A 9,624-nucleotide genomic window follows, 5' to 3' on the forward strand; every position below is an offset into this window, starting at 1 on the left:
CCAAAATCATCTTCATAGAGATGATCATTGAACCTGTGTGGGCTGATAAGTTTAACCAAGCAAAACTTTATAGAAGGAGGAGATAAAATGACCTCGGACTCTAGATCCCTCTTCGATACCTTTGGCTCACTGGTGTGACCGGGATGATGATCCAATAAGAGATGATTTCAAGCACTGTAGTATAGAAAAATCAGTCTTAAGGGATTGGGTTTTCTCATTGCCATTTTCATGAAAATTTCCTTAACATCAGCTATTTCCTGGTGGCTGGGAAAGTCCAAAGCTATCTTCTCTGCTATGGATTCAAGAGTCATAAGAATTGTTAATATAAAAACTTTTTGTTGTGATAATTAGAGCTATTGTCCAAATTATAATCATACTATTGTGCATTTTTTACTTTATGTCGGTAAAAATCTTGTTCTTTTTTTTACTTCTAGGTGAAATCAAAATAGATTGGCAGTGAAGTGGCTCAGTGGACAGAGTGCCAATCACTCCAATATATATGCCAAGAAAACTCTAGATGGAATCACAGAGTCAGAAACAATGGAACTGAAGGGACAACAAAAAGAAACGAGAATTCATCATTTCATTTCATCAGATAAGAAAGTAAGTCTACAAAGACCAGTTGAATAAGATATTATGTCATTAAAGGAGCTTAAGATTTGGTCTAAGTGGATGTGGCATCTCATTTCTACCATTTCCTGCTCAGTTTGACCTTAAGGGAAACATTCAGTTCCTCTAGAATTCCGTTATCTAGTGTGTTCAGTGAGAAGACTTGACTCTAGGCCTTTAATTCAGTGGTATATTTTTTATTATATATTTTTATAAGCATTTCTTGAGTACATGTACCTTAAGGAGCCTCATATTCTAGGAGTGGTGGAGACAATATATAATCCATTGTGTATGGGGCAGCTGGTTGGCAGGGTGATAGAACACTGGTTTTAAAATCAGGAATACTGAACTTCATGAGTTGAAATCTCCTTAGACCCACTATCTGTGTGACCCTAGGTAGATCACTTTAACTCCATTTGTCAGTTTCTCCTGTCAAATAAGGTAAAGAAGAAAATAGCAAACCAGTCTAGTATTTTTGCTATGAAACCTGAAATGGAGAGAAAGAAAGGTTCACACATGTCTGAAAAAAAATTAGAAGACAAAGATATATTCATTGTGAATGGCTTGTATTTCCTGAGGGAAGATACTAGCAGTGTGAATAATTAGTGAATGTTTCATAGAGAAGTTGGAATTTAAGTCTTGTGGAAAGGAACCCAGGGAAGCTAGTGGGGACAGAATGTACCAGGCATGGGAAAAACCATGGAAAAAGAAGACAGTAGGGACATGGATTATAGTGTGGAGAGAACAAGAAGATCAATAATCCTGAAGTATAGAATTTTTAGAGGGGAATCAAGTATATGTGAACAGGAAAGAGTAAAGAACCAAGTAGCAAAGACTTTAAAGTCAAATAAAATATTTAATTTTCATTAGTGATGATTAAAAAGTGTTTCTTTGTGTTTTGTGTATGTTTTATATGAATGGACCAAAATTTTAAGAAGATAGCTTTAATTAAAGCAACACTGAGGTACCTCCTCATACCTACCTATAAGATTGGCCAATATGGCAGTAAAAGATAGTGGTAAATGTTGTAGGAATGTGGCAAGATTGGAACACTAAGGAATTGTTGGTGGAGTTTTGAACACATTCAAACATTCTGGGGAGAACTTGGAATTATGTCAAAGGAGTTATAAAACTCTGAGGCAAGGAAAGCTAAGAGAAGACTATCCTAATAGTCCATCTGTAAGGCATCATGTTGCAGAACTTTGGCAGTGTGAGTAGAGAAGGGAGTAGAGAATGTATATAAGAGATGTGAACAAAATGACTAAATTTGGCAACAGACATTAAGTATGTGGGGTGAATATAAGTAAGGAGTTGAGAGTGATACTGAGGATGGGAGTTTGAGTGACTTAGAAGATTCTGATCCCCTTGAAAATGACAGAGAATTTAAAAAAGATGAAGTTGTGGGGTATGGAGAGATAATTCGTTTTGTTGGGACATAGTGAGTTTCAGTTGATTTCTGTAGGACATGAAATTTAAGTTGTCTAATAGGCAGTTGGTGATGAGGGACTGGAGGTCAGGAGAGAAGTCAGGGACAATAAAAAGATCTCAGAATCATCTCTATAGAGATGATCATTGAAGCTGTGGGGGCTGATAAGATTAACTTATCAAAACTTAAGGGAGGTAGAAAATGACATGATCTGTGTGACTCTAGAAGCCTTGTCAGACAACTTTGGTTAATTTGTAGAGTGGAATAAGGTATATGAAATCTGAAAGTTAGGACTGAACCAAGTTTCAAAGGACTTTAAAGTCAAATAAAATATTTAATAATAATTAGAAATTATTAAGGAAGGTTTTGCGTCTTTGTGTTTGTGTGTATGTCTTCTACAAATTGACCTATATTTTTCCGAAGATAGTTTTAATTAAAGGGACAACTGAGGTACCACCTGAAACCAATTAAATTGGCCAATATGGCTCTAACAGAAAGTGGTAAATGTTAGTCAGAATGTGACAAGATTGGAATGCTAAGGCATTGTTGGTGGATTTCTGAACTCATTCTAACATTCTAGGGAGAACTTGGAACTATGCGCAAAGGGTTATAAATCTCTGAGCCAAGGAAAGCTAACAGAAGACTATTGAAATAGTACAGGTGTGGCTGTATGTCCTGTCTAAGGATGGTGGCAGCATGTGTAGAGAGAAGAGTAGAGGATGTGTATAAGAGATGTGAAAATAATGGCTAAAATTGGCAACAGATGTTAAGTATGTGAGTTGAGTATAAGTAAGGAGTCAAGAATGATAATGCAGATGGGAGCTTGAGGGATTGGAAAGATGGGGGTCTCCTTGACAATAACAGAAGTCAAAAAAGATGAAAGTTCACTGAGGTAGGGAGAGATAATGAGTTTTGTTCGGAATGTAGTGAGTTTGAGTTCACATCTCCTAGACTTGAAATTAAAGATGTCAAATAGGCAGAGGGTGATGAGGACCTAGAGGTCAGGAGAGAAATTAAAGCTGTTTAAATAGATCCCAAAACCATCTCCATCAAGATGATCCTTGAACCTTGGGGTTCATAAGATATACTAAAGGAAACAGTCTCAGAAATGAGATGATCTCAGACCCTGGAGATCTGTCAGACATCTTTGGTTAATTTGTAGAGAGAAATAAAATATATGAAAAGAAATTTGAGTGTATCAACTAGCAAAGGACTTTTAAAGTCAATTAAAATATTTAATATTTATTAGATATTATTAAAGAAGTGTTTGTATCTTTGTGTTTGTGTGTGTCTGTTTTATATGAAGGGACCTATATTTTTAAGAAGATAATTTTAATTAAAACACTGAAGTGTACCACCTCTCACCAATCAGATTGGCCAATATGGCTCTAACAGAAAGTGGTAAATGCTGGGAGGAATGTGGCAAGATTGAAACTCTAATGCATTGTAGGTGGAGTTTTAAAATCATTCAAACATTCTAGGTAGAATTTGGAACTATATCAAAAAAATATAAAACTGTGAGTCAAGGAAAGCTAAGAGAAGACTATTGAAATGGCTCAGCTGTGAGGACAATATGTCCTGTCCTAAATGGTGGCAGTGTGAGTAGAGGGAAGGAATAGAGAATGTGTACAAGAGATGTGAAAGAAATTATTAAACTTGGCAAAAGATATTAAATACCTCCTGTGAATATAAGGAGTTGAGAATGATACTGAAGATGGGAGCTTGAGTGATTGGGAACATGGTGGTCCCCTTGATAAGAGAGATGTAAAAAAAGATGTAGGTTGATGGGGTAGGGAGAGACAATGAGATTTGTTTGGGAAATGGTGAGTTTGAGTTGATTTCTTGAGGACACAAAATTTAAGATATCTTATAAGCAGTTTGTAATAAAGGCCTAGCGTTGAGGAGAAAAGTTAGGGCTGAACAAATAGATCCCCCAATCATCTCTATAGATGATCATTGAACCTGTGGGAGTTGATAAGTTTAACAAGGAAAACTTTATAGAGGCAGAAGATCAAATGACCTGGGACTCTAGATCCCTCTCAGACATTTTTGGCTCACTAATGTGACCTGGTTGACGATCCAGTAAGAGTTGATTTCTAGCAGTCGATTATAGGAAAAATGTCTTAAGGTGATAGGGTTTTCTCGCTGCCACTCTCATGATAATTTCCTTAACTTTAGCTATTTCCTGGTAGCTGGGCAAGTCCAAAACTGTCTTCTCTGCTATGGATTCAAGAGTCACAACAATTGTTAATACCAAAACTTTTTGTCATGATAATTAGAGCTATTGTTCAAATTATAATCATACTATTGTGCATTTTTTGCTTTATGGTAAAAAATTTGTTTTTTTTTTATTTCTAGGTAAAATCAAAATAGATTGGCAGTGAAATGGCACAGTGGACAGAGTGCCAATCACTCCAATATCTATGCCAAGAAAACTCTACATAGAATCCAAGTCAGACACAATGGAACATAAGGAACTACAAGAAGAAACGAGAATTCACCATTTCATTTCATCAGATAAGAAAGTAAGTCTGCAAGGACCAATTGAATAAGATATTTACTTATGTCATTGAAGGAGCTTAAGATTTTGTCTCAGTGGCTGTGGGATCTCATCTCAATTCTTCCATTCACTGCCTCAGTGTGTCCTTGGGGGAAACATTTAATTTCTCTTGAATCAGTTTTCTTGTGTGTTCAATGAGAGCTTGATTCTAGGCCCCTTATTCAGTGGGATATTTTTTTATTAAGTATTTACTATGTATTTGTCATGCATGAAGTCAGTCAATGACTTTTTTTTCTTGAGGACACTTACATTAAGGAGCTCATATTCTAGAGGAGACAATATGCAAACCATTGTGTACTGGGCAGCTAGTTGGCAGGGTGATAGAACACTGGGCTTAGAATCCAGACAACTCATCTTCATGAGTTGAAAGCTTAGACACGGGGTAAGTCACTTTAACTTCATTTGCTTCAGTTCCTCTTATCAAATGAGGTAAAGAAGGAAATGGCTAAACGCTCTAGTATTTTCTGCCATGAAACCCCAAATGGGGAAACAAGTTTCACAGGTGCCTGAATAACAATTATAAGAACAAGATATATTCAGCATGAATGGCTGGCATTTTCTAAGAGAAGACACTAGCAGTGGGAATGATTTAGGGAAGCTTTCATAGAGAAGTTGGAATTTGATTTAATTTGTTTGGAAAGGAACCCAGGGAAGCTAATATTGAAGAGGAGGCAGAATGTACTAGGCATGGGAAAAACCATGGAAAAGGAACTGAGTAGGGAAAATGGAGTATAGTGTACAGAGAACAAGAACATCAATAATCTTGGATTATAGACTTTTTAGAGGGGAATAAAGTGTATGAGAATAGGTAAAAGAGGAAAGAACCAAGTTGCAAAGACTTAAAAGTAAAAAAAAAAATTAATTTTCATTAGCAATAATTAAAGAAGTATATGTGTCTTTGTTTTGTGTGTATGTTTTATATGAAGGTACTAAAATTTTAAGAAGATAGCTTTAATTAAAACAACACTGAAATACCTCCTCACACCTACCTATAAGATTGGCTAATATGGCTGTAAAGATGGTGGTAGATGTTGGTAGGAATGTGGCAAGATTAGAATGCTGAAGCATTGTTGGTGGAGTAGGGAACTCACGCAAACATTCTTGGGAAAACTTGGAACTCTGCCCAAAGGGGTATAAAACTGAGCCAAGGAAAGCTAACAGAAGACTTTCACAGTAGTCCAGTTTTGAAGCAATATGTCTTGTTCCAGAAAGGTGGCAGAGTGAGTATAAAGAAGGAATAGAGAATGTCTACAAGAGATGTGAAACAAATGACTAAACTTGGCAACAGACGTTAACTACATGGGTTGAATATAATAAGTAAGGCAGATACTGAGGGTGAGAGTTAAAGTGATTTGGAAATTTTGGTTCTTTTGAAAATGACAGAATTCAAAATAAATGAAGGTTGTGGGATAAGGAGGGATAATGAGTTTTGTTGGGACACAGTGAGTTTCAGTTGATATCTGTAGGACATGAAATTTAAGATGTCTAATAGTCAGTTGGTGATGAGGGCCTAGAGATCAGGAGAGAAGTTAGGGTGGATAAATAGAACCACAATTCATCTCCATAGAGATGATCACTGAACCTGTGGAGACCGATAAGATTAATGCATCAAAGCATTACAGATCTAGAAGATAAGATGACCTGGGACTGTAGAGCCCTGTCAGACACTTTTGGTTAATTTGTAGAAGGGAACAAAGTATATGAAATCTGGAATTTAGGAATGTACCTAGTTGCTAAGATCTTTAAAGTCAAATAAAATATTTAATATTTACTATAAGTTATTAAAGATGAGTGTGTCTTTGTGTTTGTGTGTATATGTCTAATATGAATTGACTTATATTTTTCTGAAGATAGCTTTAATTAAAGCAGCACTGGGGTACCACCTCAAACGTATCACATTGTGAAATATGGCAGTAAAAGAAAGTGGTAAATCTTGGTAGGAATGTGGCAAGATTGGAACAATAAGGCATTGTTGGTGGAGCTTTGAACTCATCCAAATAGTCTAGGGAGAACTTGGAACTATGCCCAAAGGTTATAAATCTTTGATAGATTAAGCTATCAAAACTTTAAAGAGATAGAAAATGTGATGACCTAGAACTCTAAAGCCCTATCAGACACCTTTGGTTAATTTGTAGAAGGGAATAAAGTATATAAAATCTGGAATTTAGGAAAGTACCAAGTTGCCCAGGACTTTAAAGTCAAATAAAATATTTAATATTTATTAAGAATTATTAAAGAAGGGTGTGTGTCTTTGTGTTTGTGTGTGCTTTATATGAAGGGATCTATATTTTTCAGAAGATAGGTTTAATTAAAATAACATTGAGGTACCATCTCACCTATCAGATTAGTCAATATGGCAGAAGAGAACATGGTAAATGTTGGGAGAAATGTGGCAAGATTGGAACACTAAGGCATTGTTGGTGGAGTTTTGAACTTATCTAAACATTCTGTAGAGTACTTGGAACTATGCCAAAAGGGCTAGAAATCTGAGAGCCATAGAAACCTAACAGAATACTATTGCAATAGTCCAGTTGTGAGGCAGTATGTCCTGTTCCAAACTTTGGCAGTGTGAGTAGAGAGAAAAAGTAGAGAATGTGTACAAGAGAAGTCAAAGAAATGACTAAACTTGGCAATAGACATTGAATATGAGACGTGAATCTTAAGTAAGGTATTGAGAATGATACTGAGAATGGGACCTTGTGTGACTTAAATTTTGGCGGTCCCCTTGACAATAACAGAGAAGTCAAAAAAGATGAAGGCTGATGGAGTAGGGAGAGAAAGTGAGTTTTGTTTGGGACATGGTGAATTTCAGTTTATCTCCTGGCCATAAAAATTAGGATGTCTAATAGGTAGTTGTTGATGAGGGCCTTGAGGGCAGGAGAGAAGTCAGGGGTGGATAAATAGATCCCCAAATCATCTCCATACAGATGATCATTGGAGCTGTGTGGGCTGGTAAGTTTAACCAAGCAGAACTTTGTAGAGGGAGGAGATAAAATGACCTGGGACTCTAGAACCCTCTTAGACACTTTGGTTCTCTAGTGTGACCTGGTTGAACATCCAATAAGAGACAGAGATAGGTCAGATGGGTAAAGATAATGGAATATCAACCTTGAGGAACAGCAAAGTCCCTTTTACCTCTGAATCTAGGGATCCTGTCAACCACTTAATGTAAGTAGTTTTCAATTCCATTCAACTGGCAGTCATTTACCATAAACCTTGTATTTAGGTCTGTGTGGATATGATGTCAATAGGATAGAGTTTCTATTCTGTAAGAGTTTATGGTGGGGGAGACAAAATGGATTTTAATCACTTTAATACAAAGAAAAAGTGATAGATGAGCCACACAATTATGCTATGAGAAATTCCACAAGAGAGATGATTTCAAGCATTGGTTTATAGTAAATATATCTTAAGGGATATTCTCTCACTGCCACTTTCATGATAATTTCCTTAACATCAGCTATTTCCTGGTAGCCAAGAAGGTCCAAAGCTATCTTCTCTGCCATGGATTCAAGAATCATAAATATTATTAATATCAAAAATGTTGTTATGATAGCTCAAACTATTGTCCAAATTATAGTTGTACTATTATGCATTTATTGCTTTATGTTGGTAAAAATCTTGTTCTTTTTATATTTCTAGGTTAAATCAAAGTAGATGGCAGTGAGGTGGCACAGTGACAGAGTGCCAATCTCTCCACTACCTATGCCAAGAAAACTCTGGATGAAATCAGAGTCAGATCCAATGCAAACGAAGGGACAATGAGAAGAAACCAGAATTCATCATTTCATTTCAAAAGATAAAAAAGTAAGTCTACAAAACCCAATTGAATAAGATAATTAATTATGTGGTTGAAAGAGCTTCAGATTTGGTTGTAGAGGCTCTGGGATCAAATCTCAATTCTAGTATTCACTGCCTCAGAATGACCTTAAGGGAAACATTCAACTTATTTTGAATTCAGTTTCCTTTTTTGTTCAATGAGAAAGCTTTACTAGAAGGCCTCTAATTCATTGGTATATATTTTTTATGATGTGCTTACTATGTATTAGACATGCAGAAAGTCAGTCAATAAACATTTCTTGAGGACACTTGCCTTAAGGAGCTCATATTCTAGAGGCGGAGGAGACAATATATAGTCCATTGTGTATGGGGCAGCTGGTTGGCAGGTGATAGAACACCGGTTTTAGTATCAGGAATACTCAACTTCATAAGTTGAAATCTTAGATACACACCATCTGTGTGGCCCCGGGTAAGTCACTTTAACTCTGTTTTCCTCAGTTCCCTCCTATCAAATGAGGTAAAAAAGGAAAAGGCAAAACCACTCTAGTCTTCCTGCCAAGAAACCCCAAATGGGAAAAGAATGGTTCAGACATGACTGAACAACAATGACAAGCTCAAGATATATTCAGCATAACTGGCTAGTATTTTCTGAGGGAAGACACTAGCAGTGGGGATAATTAAGGAAGGTTTCATAGAGAAGTTGTAATTTGATTTAAGTCTTGTGTAAAGGAAGCCAGGGAAGCTTTTGTAGTCCCAGAAGAGAGGGTGGAATGTTTTGGACATAGGAAAAAATTATGGAAAAAGAACATAGTTGGGAGAGGGAGTATAGTGTGCAGAGAACTAAAAGTTCAATAATCTTAGATTATAGAATTTGTAGAGGGGAATAAATTACATGAAAGGTGGAAAATTAGGAAAGTACCAATTTGTGAAGGATTTTAAAGTCAAATATAATATTAATATTTATTAGAAATTATTAATGGAGGATGTATGTTTTGTGTTTGTGTGTGTATGTTTTCTATGAAGGGACCTATATTTTTAAGATAGTTTTAATTAAAACAGTACTGAGGTAGGGGGCAGCTGGGTAGCTCAGTGGAGTGAGAGTCAGGCCTAGAGACGGGAGGTCCTAGGTTCAAACCCGGCCTCAGCCACTTCCCAGCTGTGTGACCCTGGGCAAGTCACTTGACCCCCATTGCCCACCCTTACCAATCTTCCACCTATGAGACAATACACCGAAGTACAAGGGTTTAAA

General features: G+C 36.4%; 1 long non-coding RNA gene across 1 annotated transcript in view; it reads left to right on the plus strand.

The window, feature by feature from the left end:
* Window positions 1–4,477: 4,477 nt before the first annotated feature.
* LOC123247023 overlaps window positions 4,478–9,624 on the plus strand; it is an 8,850-nt gene continuing 3,703 nt past the window's right edge. The window contains exons 1-2 of the long non-coding RNA XR_006506132.1: window positions 4,478–4,560; window positions 8,238–8,402. This is a non-coding gene — a long non-coding RNA (uncharacterized LOC123247023). The remainder of the gene's footprint in view (window positions 4,561–8,237; window positions 8,403–9,624) is intronic.

The sequence above is a fragment of the Gracilinanus agilis genome, chromosome 4 (assembly GCF_016433145.1).
Source record: "Gracilinanus agilis isolate LMUSP501 chromosome 4, AgileGrace, whole genome shotgun sequence".
NCBI lineage: Eukaryota > Metazoa > Chordata > Mammalia > Didelphimorphia > Didelphidae > Gracilinanus > Gracilinanus agilis.